General features: G+C 25.2%; 6 non-coding genes across 6 annotated transcripts; 2 read left to right on the top strand and 4 right to left on the bottom strand.

Annotated features, from left to right (window-relative positions):
* The first annotated feature begins 3,641 nt into the window (after positions 1–3,641).
* Trnan-guu (transfer RNA asparagine (anticodon GUU)) lies at positions 3,642–3,715 on the top strand. Its single transcript has one exon. It is a non-coding gene; the product is annotated as a tRNA-Asn (tRNA).
* Positions 3,716–4,130: 415 nt separating this feature from the next.
* Trnae-cuc (transfer RNA glutamic acid (anticodon CUC)) lies at positions 4,131–4,202 on the bottom strand. Its single transcript has one exon. It is a non-coding gene; the product is annotated as a tRNA-Glu (tRNA).
* Positions 4,203–5,216: 1,014 nt separating this feature from the next.
* Positions 5,217–5,288, bottom strand: Trnam-cau (transfer RNA methionine (anticodon CAU)). Its single transcript has one exon. It is a non-coding gene; the product is annotated as a tRNA-Met (tRNA).
* Positions 5,289–6,422: 1,134 nt separating this feature from the next.
* On the bottom strand, positions 6,423–6,494 carry Trnag-ucc (transfer RNA glycine (anticodon UCC)). Its single transcript has one exon. It is a non-coding gene; the product is annotated as a tRNA-Gly (tRNA).
* A 3,527-nt stretch (positions 6,495–10,021) lies between these two features.
* Trnak-uuu (transfer RNA lysine (anticodon UUU)) lies at positions 10,022–10,094 on the top strand. Its single transcript has one exon. It is a non-coding gene; the product is annotated as a tRNA-Lys (tRNA).
* A 6,384-nt stretch (positions 10,095–16,478) lies between these two features.
* Trnac-gca (transfer RNA cysteine (anticodon GCA)) lies at positions 16,479–16,550 on the bottom strand. The gene has a single exon. It is a non-coding gene; the product is annotated as a tRNA-Cys (tRNA).
* Between the last annotated feature and the right edge of the window lie 725 nt (positions 16,551–17,275).

The raw sequence follows: 17,275 nt of genomic DNA on the forward strand, positions 1-17,275 counted from the left end.
TGTTAAAACAAAATTGAAAAATATACTCATAAACACTGCGTTTACACCTGTTTACTGTGATTTTGAAATATATTTTACAATTAGTTTTATATATAACAAAAAAAAACTTACGGATTGGATTAAAGTTAGACTTGAACGTAGTTTTAATGATTTTAAATTTATTTGAAAATAGAAGAAGCATACGTTTTATATGAAGTAATACGAAAGTTTTGATTTACTAACAAACTGTAATTTATTATATTTTAAAATTTTAGACGGTTTGTTTATTTTGGAACTATAAGCTTCGTAAAAGTTCAAAAATGCATAAAAGCGTAAAACTCTACATTAAATTTCATTATAATGTTTAATATAGGTTTCTGTACTATTTTTACTAGTTTATTAAAATAAAATTTACCATGCTTTAGTTTTACTTTACAAGTAAATTTAGGTAAATCAATTGTGAATAAGTTTAAATTAAGTTTAGCATGCTTTATACTATTAAATCTTAACTATGTTTAAAGTAAAATATGCTAGAGTTAACTTTTTAACATATAGTTATGAAATAAATGTGTATCTTATACATTATACTTTTAAAATTTAAACTAAACTTGAAGTTTTGAAGTGTTACCACAAGTTTGAAATAAAAAATAAGTTTCAAAATTTTATAAGTATTTTGTTAGAAGATTTTATAGCTAGATAAATTTGTAAAACTTGACTTCAATCTCAATCTCAAAAAGAAAGAGAAATTAGGCTACAAATTAAACATTTTATTTATTTTTCACCGACAAGAGGAGCTAATTTAGAGAAAAGGAGCTCTATTTTTCTTATTATAATAAGCAGTATTCAGTACTTTTGTTATTATATTAAGAAGTAATATTAAAAGAAATAAAACATTTTAAAATTAAAACTTAAATTTAAAGCACTTGATTACAAGGTTTTTTAATTTTGTGATAACCTACTTTACTTTTAAATGAAATATATAAGTTAATGCTATGACTATTTATATTTTAACCTGAGCTATAGTTGTCATCGTATGTTTTTTTTTAATTAAAACTGCTAAAAACTTAGTACTCTTTTAAAGTTTGTCGAGGTAGATTAGAGTAAAAGTATTGGCTGTTGCTATATTAAAAGTTGTGTGCTCAAGAAAAATACCTTAATTTATCTGTTTTCAGATTTTTAAAATTTAGTAAACAAATTTACAGTTACTGGAGAACTGTTTCAAATATTGATACGCAAGCGGAGTCACTTAGTTTACTATGTCACTTAGTTTACATGTATTCATACAACATTTATCACCTATATTGTGATTTCAGTATACGACGTAACAGTTTGAGAATTTAAATTTGCCATTTGTACATGGTAATAAAAAATAATTATTTAAGAATTATTATGCTTAAACTTATTAACTTGTATACATGACATTTATATCTGCTTTATACTTACTATATACTTTTATTTTGTTTGATTTTATTTATATTTGTATAAGTCACATTATAGTTTGTTAGAAATAAAAAAAAGCTTAGTAAAAATCTCATTATAATTTCAAACTTAAAGTAAATTAGTTAAGCTTTGTTAAGTAATCCACTTCTCTTTTTTAATATTTGCAAAAATCAACATATTAAAGTGTACGTTTTCAGTGATCTACACCTAGCAGTTTATTTTTGAAATGTATAAACTTTAAAGTTTGTAAAAAATCAGCGGTTTAGTTTATTTTATTACTGACTAGATAAAATGTATTGTTTAAATTGTATTACTAATCTTTTACCTAAATAATAGGATTAAAGCTAAACTTTCAAAGCAAATTATAAAGTATAAAACTTGAAAAAGCTTGAAAACACAAACAGGAAAAAAATTTAAAATAACTTTTTGTCTAAATAGTTAATATAAAAAAAAATAGTTAATTTGAAGTTAAAAAAGTTGTTTTTAATTTATCATTTATTACTTTTTTTTTTAATTAAAAATAACTTGGTTGAAAAAGAGACAATAGTCATCTTTCTCAAAGACAAATAACAATTTAAAGTTTGACAATAAATTTCTAAAATAAGTTAAATTTTTAATAATGACGTTTTTATTGAGACAAACGTTTTAGTTGCTGTAATAAAAAACTTTTTGTATATATTTTTTTTCAGAATTCTAAATAACTTCAACTTAAAAAAATTTCAATTAAACAGAGTCAATTTTACGATTTATTCCAAGTTAACAACAAAGTCCAAAGTCTATAAAACATTTGTATTTTATGATCATAAACTGTTTATTTTTTTAAAGGGTTATTGCTAGTTTTTCATTTAAATCTTTTTGTATAATGTAAATTTTGATAAAATATTTTTATTACTCACTTTTTCATTTCGTAACTAACTAGGTACAAGTGGTAAAATATTATGTTTTGTTTATAAAACAAGATTTTCAAAAATTTGAAAGTTATTTATGGTTTACGAATAAAAATAGAAAAAAAAATTATAGTAATACTCGATTATTAACAGCAAAATAATTCTTATACAGATAAGTCTTATTAATAGTTTTATCATTAAAAAACATAGTTAAATTTACCACTGTAATTGTTTTCAATGTATATTAATTTATTTAAAATTTATGAAGCTATGTGTTATTTTTTAATACAATAATTAGATACTTTTAAATATCAAGTTTTTAAAGTAGCAACAAAAAATGTTCTATTTCTCGTTTAGTTATATTTAAAATCGTCTGCATAAAACTTAAAATCTTCATATCAAGCCATTTTTTATTAAAAATGAAATACATCAGCTACTCAAGAGCTGTTTGAAATTTTAAATAACATGCTTTATCATTATCAATTTAAAATCAGGCGAGTTTAGATACTGTTTTAGGTTGTTAATTGTTAGAGTTTAACGAATAGCCTCAGCATTTAGATATGTTAAAAAAAATATATCAAAAAAAACAATTTATATACACACATGTATCTAACATTATAGACATATTAAATTTATTTTGAACTTTACGTCAAAAGGTAGATTTTATATCTGAAATGATTTTAATTTTAAAATTCATCAATAGTTCAAGCAAATATTTCAAGCTTTTATATGATTTAAAAACGAGAAAAAAAAATTAATAAATTTGAAATTTTTCTCTTTTTTAAAAGTATGCTTAAGAATTTAGACTCTATTATCAACTTATTTCAATTTATTAAAAAACAAGCAAAAATAAATTAAAGCTATAACGTTAAAAAAATTAATAAATAACAGTGTATATATAAAATAATACTGCAGTATTCAAAAAATGTTTAAGCTCGTGTTTTATAGTAATTGACATATTTATATTAAAATTTCAAAGTAGTTTTTATTTAGATTAAACATTTAAGATAGTCTTAAGTAAGATAAGTAGTAGATAAGTAGTAAGATAAAACAATTTTCAAATCTAATTTCATATGAAGTAGAGTTATGTAATTTTACTGTAGTTGTAAAAAATAAATACTTATTTTATATATTAAAAAAGATTTTTTTTCAAAATTACTAATTTTAACAAAATGGTTAGTTTACTGAATTATTCAAAATATGCTCGAAAACTTCATATTAAAGCATTCAGATTTGTTTTAAATTCAGCAACTGAGTACATAATTGTAATTAAATAACGCACATGTTAAGCGGGAAAACTTTAATTTATAAACAGTATAAGTGTAAATCAAACAAGTCTTCGTGGCGCAATCGGTTAGCGCGTTCGACTGTTAATCGAAAGGTTGGTGGTTCGAGCCCACCCGAGGACGACTTTTGTTATTAACTTTTAATAAAGTGTGTTTTCCTTTACTTTTGATAATAAGACTTTTTGTTTTATTAATACTTAGCATTAAAGCTGTTTTTTTTTTAATTTTCTTAAACTTTGTGCTTAAAATAGTAAAACATAAGTCACTATTTTAAATTGTCTAAATTGTTTAAGTATTACTGTCTTCTTTTTTAAAATTTTATACTGCTCAAAACAGTTTAAGTATATATTTTTTGCGTTCACATAAGTCCAATTAGTCACGTATTAATTAATGAACCGCTATATTAAAGTTCTTAATGAAATATTTTAACGAAAGCATCCACAACTTTTATAATTAAGTTCACAAGTTTTCATTATAAGGTAGAAAATATTAAAGAAATTAATTTTAAACTTAGGCTATTTCAACATAATAAAAAATGTTCCCAGACCGGGAATCGAACCCGGGCCGCGTGGGTGAGAGCCACGAATCCTAACCACTAGACCACCTGGAAGGACGTCTACAAACAACTTTTCACGTTTATATTATGTTTTTTGCATGCAGAGTGTTTTAAGTGAATTGTTTTATACGATACTTTGAACTGAAAAAAGTAAGCTTTAGTTAAAACATTTTAGCAAAGATTATTTTTATTTAAATGGCTTCTAAAGAACTTTTGTTTAATATAATTAAACTTTTCTCAAATACATCAAGATAAAGTTTTTGAAGTTCTAACCACTTTCACTGTCTAATACATATTTAATGTGTAAAAGTTTTTATTTCATTATTACTCTATTATGCTCAATAACTGAAATACTGTATTTGTGTTTTGAATTGTCTTAAACTATGTGTATTACTTAATTTTTCTGTAACATTTAAACTTGCTTTTCAAATAACGTTTGTTTGCATAGTAACGTTTTATTTTATTTAGCTAGAGTAAAACATATACTACTAATCTACTTTAAAAAATCACTCTCTTCAACTAGAAAACTATTTAAACTTAAACATGATCTACCTTTATTCAATTCGAAAAAATATAACATATTACTGTTGATTACATTTAAACTTTAGTGCATATATTAGTAATCAAAACTACTAAATCATGTATGTGGTAAACCTTTATGCTCTTTGTTATTATTTTAAGCTAACTTATGTATGTTATTTATGAACAAGCGTTTTAAAGATACAAAAATATTTTCTATAACAAAATATGTTAAAGCAAATTTTATATAAGGAGTTAAAGTGAAGCAGAGTTTTAATCTAAAACTATTTTTTAAGACAAGAGCTTTTTATTACTTATAAAACTATAATAAATTGAAATCTTTTGAATAAGTCTCATAACTATGTAAATAAATATTATTATTATAATTTTTTCTTATGTTGACCAAATTTATTATATATATATTCGTATAAACTAATAATAATAAAATTTTATATTGCAGTAACAAAAAACGCTCTAACCAGGATTCGAACCTGGGTTGTCACGGCCACAACGTGAAGTACTAACCACTTTACGATTACAGCGAGAAGGTAGCAGAGGATGGTTTCGATCCATCGACCTCTGGGTTATGGGCCCAGCACGCTTCCGCTGCGCCACTCTGCTGTTTGTAACTGCTGCATATAGCGTATGTATACTTGAAGATTTGCTCTAAGCTTAATGCTTACTTATATACTTTTGTTGATGCAATTAAACTTACTTAAAATTTACTCATTTGCCTTGCTATTTAAACTTTAATTTAAACTTATGTTATTTTCAAGCTTTGTATTTATTATTTTTATGGTAAAATTTAAAATAACTTAAATTGCAACATGATATGACCAAAAGCTATTTTAGTTTTATATATTTATCAGTTTCCTAAACTGAAGTTGATTTTTAACTATCTAATATCATACATCTATATATTATTTTATTTTTATTCTTGTTTTTTACTCTTTGAAAACAGCCAAAATATATTTCAGCCTATGTTATACAAAAAAAAATTAATCTTAAATAAAACTTTAACTTTTTTTTTATGAAACTGAGAGGTTTTTCTAATTTTAAACAGCAGTAAACATCATAAAAATTAATGTTGTCTCTAAATGATAAATAAGCTTTTAACTTTGCTAATCAACCGAACTAATTCAAGTGTTGTAAACTTTTTGTTCGTTTTAATTCATACAAATAAATGTTTTCATGTATATGTTATAATAAGTACTGATTGCAAAGTACTATTAAGGGTTAAAAAACTTATAATTATGTGCTTAAAAAAGGATAAGTACAACTTTTATACCATAATTGAGTTTAAAATTTTAGCTTAATCTTACTGTATTAGCCTAATACACATTTAAACTTGTAATTTCAGTAAACTAAATTAACTTTTTTCTAAGTTTTGAAAACCACATTAGCGTTTTGTCAGTTAATTTACTTGATTACTAAAATAAATTGCAAATATCTATAACTTTAGTAACTAAGTTACAACTTTAAACATTAAACACTAAAGCTTATTTCTAGTTTGTATATTTTAAAACATCTTTTCAATGTTAGAAATTTTTTGATTAATAAGTTAAAACTATCTAAATCTAAACCATAAGAAACTATATTGAAAAAGTTTTAGGCCTAAAACAAGATCTTTATAAAATGGAGTAAAATAATAATACTAAAGTTTTATGTTTGAAATTTTTCGAAGTTGTATTCACTAATTAAAAAAAGATAAAGTAATTATCATTTGAAATAGTCCATTAAAAACAAAAGCAAAAGTGCGTCGACCGGGAGTCGAACCCGGAACTAGTGCTTGGAAGGCACCAATGCTAACCGTTACACCATCGACGCTTGTAGAATCGTTGAATAAAAAGATTATAAACGCAAGCGTAACTATTAGTAAACTGAACATGCAAAAGTATTGTTTTGTATTTATCTTTTGAATTGGTCTATTTAAACAGTGTTTTAAAACTTAGCTAATTTGTTGCCTTTTTATTTATCTAATTTTCATAATAACTATAAGATTTTTTTTAAGCAGTTAAGGTTACTACATACTGAAATGTAAACCAGCTACATAAGATAAAAACTTAAACAGCTGAAATGTTTTTTATATAGAAATTTTTCTAAATTAAACTTTAACACAATAAGCGTACATTTAACTTAGTTTAATAAATTTCAAAACTAACTTTTTTTAATTTTAAAATACAATTTACAAATTTAAGCTTTAGCATTTATATTTAATACAAAATCAGTAAGTAAATTTCATAATAATACAGTAAAAGCAGATTTTAATTTGCTAGTTAACCTTTTCTGTTACTTTATATTCTTGAGTTTTATTACAAAATTTTAAAAAACTTGGTTTTGTCTTAACTCTGTTATGAAAATAATATTTAATTTTCTATTTTTAATCTTGCGGATAAAAACGGAGTTTTTTGTAAAAATAAATACATTTTATAGGATTTCTAAAAAAATTTTTCTAAAATCTTAAAACAATATTGTTTATTAATTAGGAGTTAATTTCTTTCTGATGAAAAAAAAATATTTTGATATAAAATAGACAACATTTTGAAAGTATGGGGCAATTGGAAGTAATTGGTGAAAACGACGCTCTATTTACCTAATTATCATGGGCAACCCGTGGTCTCCAATATCTGTATTGAGACATTAGAGACCACGAGTTGCCTGAGCTTTAGGAATATTCTAATAGGAATCAGACGCCTAATCCGTTAAAAAACGGAGCGAGAAAATAATTTAAATAATTACTAATCAACTTTTTAACGAGTTTAAAATCTTGACAATGTCAATTGCAATAATGTTTTATTTTGCGAAGTTTTACTTAAATAAAAGTGAGAAATATTGTATTTTCTTAAAGCAAGTCTACAATTGTATTACAAGTGTGTATTAGTGGTTTATTGAGTTTTATTTAAAGAGATGCTTGATGTAGGGAATGTTTTGCTAAAAAACTAATTTATTTGCGGTTATTTGTACTTATACTTTTATCTCTGCATTTTTAGTGCTTAGGTGCACAATTTTATTTGCGAAAGAGCATTATGTTTATACTTATAAGTGCACAATATATGTTGCAACTAACATAAGTCGCGTAGAGGCGCAAAATTTCGATCTTTTAAGTCAAGTGCATAATGATTTTTTGAAGATGTTGCTACTAACGTAGGTCGTCAGGGAATGCAGTATTTTAGTTCAAAATTGCAACCTATTAAGTCGTCAAAAGAGCGCAAGTATTATTTTTTTAAGCATAAAAATGTAAAATAAAAACCGTATTAGAATTCAGAATTACAACAGCAGAAAAGTTGTTTTCGCTAACGTCTGAGTTTTAGTTTATAAAACAAACTTTCCTCTGTATTTACATCTACTAGTTTATTGAATTGATGTGCTGAATTATTGATCTAAAATGTAGATTGTGTTTTTTAAATCAGAATATTGCTGAAGTTTAAAAAACATGTTTATATGAGTTTTTATCTTTCTAGTCGTAAAATAGCAAGTCATTTTCTAATTTTTATTACTCGTTTCAAGTTCTAGTACTAAACTGTATTTAAGTTTTTCCATTCGAAAGAAATCAAAAATAAATTCCCTTTAATTTTGGCAGTCGTATTTTGTTAAAAAAGTTGCTGTTTTTGCATCTTTGTGAACGTTGTTTAATACAAACAACTATTTTTTGGTTTATTAAGCACATCTAACACCTTGCTACTGCTTAAAAATGAGTATGTTGTTTATAAGTACGACGATGGACAATAGAAGGTATAAACATTACGTGTTTCACTTTATTTTATGAAGTCACAATCAAAAAATCCTACGGTCTTTGTTTTTAAAGTTAACCAATGTGATTGTTGCCATTTCTACAAAACCGGTTAGAAGACAGGAAACCGAAAAATTTCCTAGAAAAATAAGATCGTTGGCCATACCAATGAAGTTTCACAACAAATCGTTCTCTCCCTTATTAACCACCGTGTTATTTTGTCGCTGTGCTAAAGTGGCCCTCCGTGTCAAAGTGACGCACCGTGTCATTTTGTCGCTGTGCCAAAGTGACCCTCCGTGCCAAAGTGACGCACCGTGTCGTTTTGTTGCCGTGCCAAAGTGACGCACCGTGCCAAGGTGACGCACTGTGTCATTTTGTCGCTGTGCCAAAGTGACGCACCGTGTCATTTTGTCGCTGTGCCAAAGTGACCCTCCGTGCCAAAGTGACGCACCGTGCCAAGGTGACGCACCGTGTAATTTTGTCGCTGTGTCATTCTGACCCGCTCCCTAACTATACTAGCCTTAAACAAGTTTATAAGTAACCAAAACTAACTAGTAAAATTTAGTTTAGTTTTTATGTTAACAAAAAAATTATCATTTTCATAAATAAATTGATTTTTTTATTACTAGTTTGTAATTTTTTTTATTTTAAACGGTTCAAACTAAATAGAAAAAACTGAATTAATTTTTTTAATATAAACTTATCTATACTTGTTTTTTTATTTTATTCTAAAAATTTCAAAAAGTAATAAAGCTTCATATTATATATGTTTTATAATTATGTTTCTTTTTTCTTTACAAAAACTAAACTTTTTAAACTAACGTGTAAGTATAATTAAAAAAGTAGTCCCAAATCGTTAAATCAATTGTTTTACATGCCTTATTTTATAAATTACATGTATATTTGTAGTTAAAGCTATACTTTTTATTCCCTTTAATTAAGTGTAAAACAAACTTAAACAGGTCGTGTCTTATCTAAAAGTTTGATAGTGTTTGTAGCTATAAATTCACAAAAAATATAATATTAACGTGCGATCCTATGGTGTAATGGTTAGTTATCAGAACTCTGAATTCTGTGATCCGAGTTTAAGTCTCGGTAGAACATAATTTCGCAATGAAACTTTATTTTGTTTTGGTACTTAAAATAATGTTTTTTTTTTCCTATGTTATTGATTTCCGTGTGAAATATTTTTATTTAAACTTATTTAATGATTTCTTTGAATTAAACATTTAAATAAAACTGGAAAGTATTTTCTGCTAAAAGTGTTATTTTTCTTTTTTGAACAGCAGAAATAGTTTCACACTTGAACAGATAAATAACCTATTGTACAATTTTCTACCAGAACTAAACTTAACTTATATAAATTAAAATATAAAGATAATTAGTAATAGTACTATTAATAAAAAGTAATAGTAGTAGTATTACTACAATTCCTAATTCAAAGATTACTAACAATTTCGTATTACCATTAATTTGTAACAGCCTAAATACTAAATAAAAAATTTGAAAAGTATTTTCCATTTTGCAACATTAGTTTCAATAACTACGTCACGAAGTTTGAATTACTACGTCACGATGTATATCGATTTTAATTATAAACGCTATAATTTCAGTGTCGATGTGAGCCTGGCTAGCTCAGTCGGTAGAGCGTTGGACTTTTAATCCAACGGTCAGGGGTTCAAGTCCCCTGTCAGGCTCCTTTATGAACTATTTTTTAGAAAATTATTTAATTTTATCATCACAATTTAAAAAAAAATAGTTATGTTTGCCTATGCATTGTTTATTTTTTAAATTAATCATTTTTCATCTACTTACGAAGAATATACTTTGTTGAATATAATTACGAGTAAATTAGTATTGATATAAATTTATTGGTAGTTATTGTTGGATATAAGAACTAAATAACAAAACTAAAACATAACTAAATAACATTTAAATAACAAATTTTTGAAAAGTTTAGTCTTTTGTAACCACAAACTATATATACATTTAAAAAAACTATTTACTTGGTTTCTTAATATGATTTGTTTTGTATTGGCAACTACTTAACTATATAAACAAGAAAAGTATAATTCCAACGGGAGCTGCGATGGCCGAATGTTTAAGGCGTTGGACTCGAAATCTAATGGGCATTGCCCGCTCAGATTTAAATCCTGCTCGCAGCGAATTATTTTGTTCTTGAATTGCTGTAGTATATAATTTATACAAATACAGAAGTCACCTTTTTAATTAATAGAAGATGTACAGATTTTTATCATTAATCATTTTAGTATTTTAAAGTGGGATGAATTTTCACTTAACTTATATACAAACTTGAGTCTAAAAAAATTTCAGAAATTTTTTAAATAGAGTTTTAAAAGTCACGACGACCTCCAAAAAATTATTTCTACAAAATTTGACATTTCTCTTAAATATCTTCTTTGTAAAAACTACTTAGTGTTTATTAAAAAAATCGGCTTTAAAATTATTTAATGTGTTAAACGTATACAAAAACTGCGTAACCAAAGTGTTGTTTATTCAAGATTAAGAAATACTTATTTTTTTCTTGTTTTCGTGGTTATTATCATTTACCTTCTTTATATTTTTTTCAAGTGCCAAAGTGCACAATTTTAAACAAAAAATGCAGTTTATCTAAGACGCCAACACACGAAAAAGTGCACATTGCAATTGTTTTTTTATAAAAGTATAGGGAGGAACTTTTTAAACCACGAAAACATTTAGCAGCAAAAAATGAGCCCGATGAATAGGATTCTTGTTGACTTTTACTCTCAACATCTACAAAAAGCTTCTAACTAATGTTTCGCATTTTGCTCAAAGTAAGCTACAAATGTTTATATCGTGGATATACTGAATCTGTAGCCATTCTTATATTTACCTTTGTGTAAGAAAATGAAAATCTATCTTATGAAAAAGATTATTTTAAACAACTGCAGACAGCAAAAAACTTTCTTATAAGTTATGAGCAAGTAATTCTTTGAATTTATGTTGCGAATAAGTTGCTATGTGTAATGATACCGCAAAATTTCGATTTAAAAAACTAAGTTTAGTCAAAAAGAAAGTGATATTTCTTAAAATTTTTAGCAAATACTCTATACTAGAGGTTAAGAATAAATGAATAGTCTAAGGAAGCAGCTAAAGTACTAGCAAATCATTTAAGAACTTTTTATTGCTTCGAAAAAAAAAAGCATTTTAATAAGGAAAGTAGAAAAATATTTGTTGAAAAACTGTTCAATTTGTTTTCACATTAAAATAACTCGTAATTGTTAAATTTTTTAAAACTAGCTACTAAACGTCAGTGTGTTATTGTGAAGATTGAAATAAAAAGTTTATTTTGTTAAAAAAAAGCTTCTTAAGTAGTCTTTAAACAAATGTATGTTTTAGCAAATAAGCATTTACAGCTGATTTTTCACTGAAACTTAATGTACTTGTGTAAAGGGAGTTAAGTTTTGCACATTTCTTATGACGTTATTCTCATTCACTTAAAAGTAACACTTAATTTCGTTTTGGCTATTTTAAGATGATTTTAAAATATTATCTTAGAAATTAAAATAATTTTTATCGATGCAGATATTTGATAAATACTTTAAAAATGTTTATAGGAGTAACTCTCATAGTTAATTTTAACAATTGTTTTAAAAACAAAATTGTTATTTATTTACGAAATGTGATTGTTATTTCCTTAAAGCTTTTTCAAGCCATTTGTTTTGAAATTGTGTAGCGAAAAGGAGTAATTGATAATTTTAAACATATTTCAAAACATCTCCTTCCTCTATTTGTTTACGAATTTAAATTATTTCTTTCATTTGGGGTTTATTTAAAAACTTAATAGTTTTGTGATAATATTATTACAATTTAATTGTTTCCAAAACATTACACTTATTAAAAGTTACTTTACGAAAACAAAGTTTCTTTCTTAATATTATTAGTAAAACACTTGTTTTAATTATTGAAAACTTTTAAAAGTTAAAGCATTTAAAATGTCTTTTAATCTTGAGTGACTAAATATAACATTTATTTTAAAAATATAAAACTAAATACATCTTAAAATATCAATGGACAACTACAACGAACAATCTAGTTCATGTCAGCCTATTATGACGTCACAGCCGTAAGTTTGATGAAGATCATCAAGTTCGATGTAATTAGATGAATCGATTCGTCACCAACTTAAACTTTTACTAAAGGTCATCGTCTGACTTAGCGGATGTTCGGACTCATTCAGTCGGCGACAACTACCTTCCTATTTTTAACAAACACAAAAGTTATATGGACATTAGACGTTAGTTTTTCAACAAGATGATAGGAAAAGAAGTGTACTTCAGTAGACTGACTTTATAAAAATTTGAACTAACACAAACATATTAAGTGTTTTAGTTGTTGTAAAAAGTTTTAAAATATAATTCACTTATAACTTTGCATGTGCACTTATGTTATGTATATAAGTATTTTTTCAAGTCTTTTGATACTTTCTATAAAGTTTTTATTGTTTTAAATAGCAATATAAAAATAACTTAACTGGTGAAATGATTTTTTAGTTTTTTTAGGAGGGGGAAAGAACCTAATATGAACTAAATTTCATAAATTATGTTTTAATTTTAAAATCTAAGAAACAAATTTTAACTTTAAAAAAAAACAGGTTAAGCGAGTGTAGCAGTAATGCATGCTTCACTGCTTTCTTAATTGTATAAGAGAAGAGATTGCAAAAAAAAAGAATAATTTCTCAATGCTTAAATATGATAACTTTGAATAAACGTTGCTTTTGGTAGAATGGTGAGCCAACCAAAGCCACCTGTAATTCTTATTTAAGCTGAGTATTATTTAATCGACTATTATGTTATGTATTCTTTATAGTGTGTGTTTACTTTGTTTATATTATAATGTGTAATAAATTGTAAAACTTATTGAACAGTACTTAGGTAAATATCACATAGAGGTCCTATTTAGAATGTATTAGCAAGGTTGGCTTTTTATGGTAATACTTAGTTTATATGATGAGCCTTCAGGTCCTCTATCACTATACAGTTGTTGTAGTCTAAATGTTCTAAAATTTTAGAGAATAGAAAATAGTTTTTGTATTTTTCCAAAGTTTTATTGGTAAATGGTGAATCAACCGGAAGTTGTTATGGAGTGACTAGAAAGCACTGATGCTAACCGTTACACCATCGACGCTTGTGAAAGTAAGTTACAACTCGAGCATATGAAATTAATTTCATGGATTATGTCGGTATGTATTTTATTAACAATGATTTAATATCAACAAATACTTAAAGAAAGAAACGTAATAAACACTTTTCAAACTTTGCAACTATAAAACGTAATTTCTTCAACTTTTTCTTAATATACGTGTGTTTTGTGGTTATTTAAAACAATTAAAATCAGTAACATTTTATATACTTACAGACTACAGTACTACGTTTTTATAAAAACAACAGAATAAAATTTATTAAAATTTTATAGAAATAATTGAAATACATTTGAAAAATTGTTCTTTAAGTTTTTGTTTACCACTGGCTGTCAATATATTTTATTCAAAAAACTTTAAACATAAACCTTAGTCGAGTATAATACTTTAATGATCATAAATAAAGTACAAAATTCAAAGTATTTCATTACAACTAGCATTTATTAATCAGGTATTAATGTTTTTTACTATATTTCGCTGAATTTATTTGTAATAATTTATCTTATTTGTTTTCATTACGTGAGAACAAACTTTTTTTTCTTAATTTTATGTTCTGTTTTGTTAAAAGAATTTAAAAATGTTTTTTCATGTTTTTTTTTAATAATTTTTCAGTTGATAAAGTGTTTAAACTTTGAAATATTTAATTAAGCTTTCAGTGCTGATAAACTTGGCTTATACTGAGTTCAAACAAATCAAAAATTCAAAAATATGTTTCAAGACTAAGTTCTGATAAACTATGCTTCAAACAATTATTTTTAATAGGAACATCACAGACATACTGCGAGTAAGAACGCGTTAATATTTTTTAATTCAATAACCTTTAAAGTTAGTTTTTATTTATAATTGCAAGTTGTCGTATTGTTGCATGAGTAATGATGAGAAGATGAATATAGCGAATGCTGACGGGAGAACTTCTTTAAATAAAGGAAACGAGTTAATACGTTCATGTTTTCATTTTAAAATGCTTTATTTCTAACCTTAAGAAAATTTGATATATACATCAGTATTTTCTATTTAGTGTAGCGTTAAAGTTTGCACGAGCGTACAAAATTGCACGAGGGCACAAAATTGCACGATGATATTTTTGCACGAAGACACTTTTGCACGAGAGGATAAAATTGCACGTAATAAACTTGCAAAAAGACACTTTTGAACGAAGGGTCACTTTTGCAAGAAGAAATTTTTGCACGGGTTGAATTTTTTTTTTTTGTATTAAAATGATTTTTTTTTTATTATTATTTTATTTTACTTAATTTATTTTGTTTTATTATTTTTTTATTTTTATAACAACTTTTATTAGTTGTTTTTTTATTTTAATTTTTGCTATTACTTATACATTTATGTATAAGTACTTATATACTTACAAATATATAATTTATAATATATTATATTTATAATATAATATATATTTTAAATTATATACTTATACATATAAAATAAGTATTACTTTATGCATTAATTTTTTTTTTGGTATTATGTTAATTTATCTTATAGTTTTCTTTTGCTTTATTTAACTCTCGTGCAAAAATGACCCTACGTCCAAAACTGACCCTTGGTGTAAAAGTATCTTCGTGCAGTTTTGTGCCCTCGTGCAATTTTGTCTTCGTGTAATTTTGACCTGTTCCCCACTATTTCAACTTGTACAAGCAAATATTAAAACCAACAAAAGTAACTAATTTCAAAATTTATAATAAATAGAGCTATAAGATTTTATATGCCTAAGTTATAATTACGTCACAATACAATAATTGAATTTTAAACACTAAAAGCAGTAATTAACCTAGTGTTTTAGTTACAAGAGTTGTTTTTTCTTGTTGTTCACGAATCTTATAAGCATGCTAATTGTAAGTATGTTTTTTGTTTATGTTTTAAAATTATATTATTATTAAGTAGCTTACATTTTTCTAACCTTAACATAAACTAACCTGGCGATATAATAATTTTCCGAAGTTGATAACTTTAAGCTATAAGTTTTATTTTGTTTTTGTTTTCTTACACATAAACGCAAGTTTTAAATAAAGTATAGCCTAATGTCTTCTTACATGTTTATATTGAAAAAAAATTACAGTTTTTTTTTTCATTTAAATTTCGTCCCGATCCAGTGTGTAAAAGTACGTTTTTGTGTCCCTGTACCTCCTTTTTCTTCTTTGTGACGTAACTATTCAAACTTTCTGACGTAGTTATTGAACCTAAAGTTGCAACAGTAGAAAATACTTTTTAAATTATTCTTGTAAGGTAATATAAATTACTGATATTACAACACTTTTTGTAACCTTTGAGTTAACCATTGTAGCACTACTATTACAATATTACTAAAGTTGCATACACTAAAGCAATTGGTTTCAGTTTTATTTTTTAACACTTATTTTTTTGAAAATAAATCAAAACCTTGTTTACGTTTTTTTTTTTGACTAGTTAAGCAATCAGAAAGGTCTTTTATTTTATTTTTGTAATAACTTAATTATCTTTAAAAGTTTTAGATAACTTCGGAGTACATACTATAACATACTCGGAGTATTAAAAGCATAACATAAAAGTTTAAATACTAGAAGAAATGAATAGTTAATCGAAAAAAATTATTTAATATGTTAAAATACAAACACTTTAAAAGATCTTAATATTACAGTCTAGAGGCTTTTCTGTAAGCCTAATGCAAATGTTGTACGGCTGTTGATTAATATATTACTAATTTATAGTCGTATAGACACACCGCCTAACTGTTCAACATCAAGCAAAGTTTTCTTGCGTAAAGCATAAACTGTTAATTATCAACCAAAACTATTAAGCATCAAGCAAAATTATTCAACATCATAAAAAAAATTAAGAATGAAGCAAAACTATTAGTCATCAAGCTTAACTATTCGACATCAAAATTATTATTTTGTTTTAGTTGAAGAGGAGGGGACACTCGGATTTGAACCAAGGGCCTATCGATCTGCAGTCGATTGCTCTACCACTGAGCTATATCCCCTCGCATCCATATAAATACAGAACAAATATAAACAGTTTGTCAGCGTTGCCTAAAGCAAAACTGTTAACAACTGATTGAATTCGACTTATTTTTTTGTAGCTGAATAATCCTTTTGCAATAGTTTTTAAACCTTTACGACAAACTCTTACTAAAACACTTTAAAACTTTTTCCTTTCACTAAAAAATCAATATTTAACAAAAAAAAGTTAACTTTTATTTAGTTTCTGTTATTTAAACACTATATTTGAAATAATTTTTCGAATTTTTTTATTTTACAACAATGAATGAATAACATTTTAAAAGGTAGTAACGTTAATGTAGTTTACAATACTAAATAAAAACAATCACTCTTTTGTATACGTTTTAGGTTTATTGAATTATAATTTAACTTTATAAGAACTTAAACATCTAAAGTATCGAACATAACACTTCTTTAGCACTATATATTTTTTTCAAGAATGCTTACTTACTAATTAGTTTAATTAAGTTTATTTTATGATGTATATATGTAAAACTTGAATAGATTTTTTTTAAAGAACCTATTTTATTTAAAATGTGATTAAAGCTAACGTTTAATCCAACTTATTAATTTCTTAATTTATTTAATTTCATGTATTTTAAGTACAAAAAGTTACATAAAGGTGTTCATAGATTTGTGTAATTTATAAACGAAATTTGTTACACAGCTTAAAAACTAACTTCTAATTTTCTATTCAAATAAAAAG

Source organism: Thalia democratica, chromosome 2, assembly GCF_965202585.1.
Source record: "Thalia democratica chromosome 2, ktThaDemo2.hap1.1, whole genome shotgun sequence".
Classification (NCBI taxonomy): Eukaryota; Metazoa; Chordata; class Thaliacea; order Salpida; family Salpidae; genus Thalia; species Thalia democratica.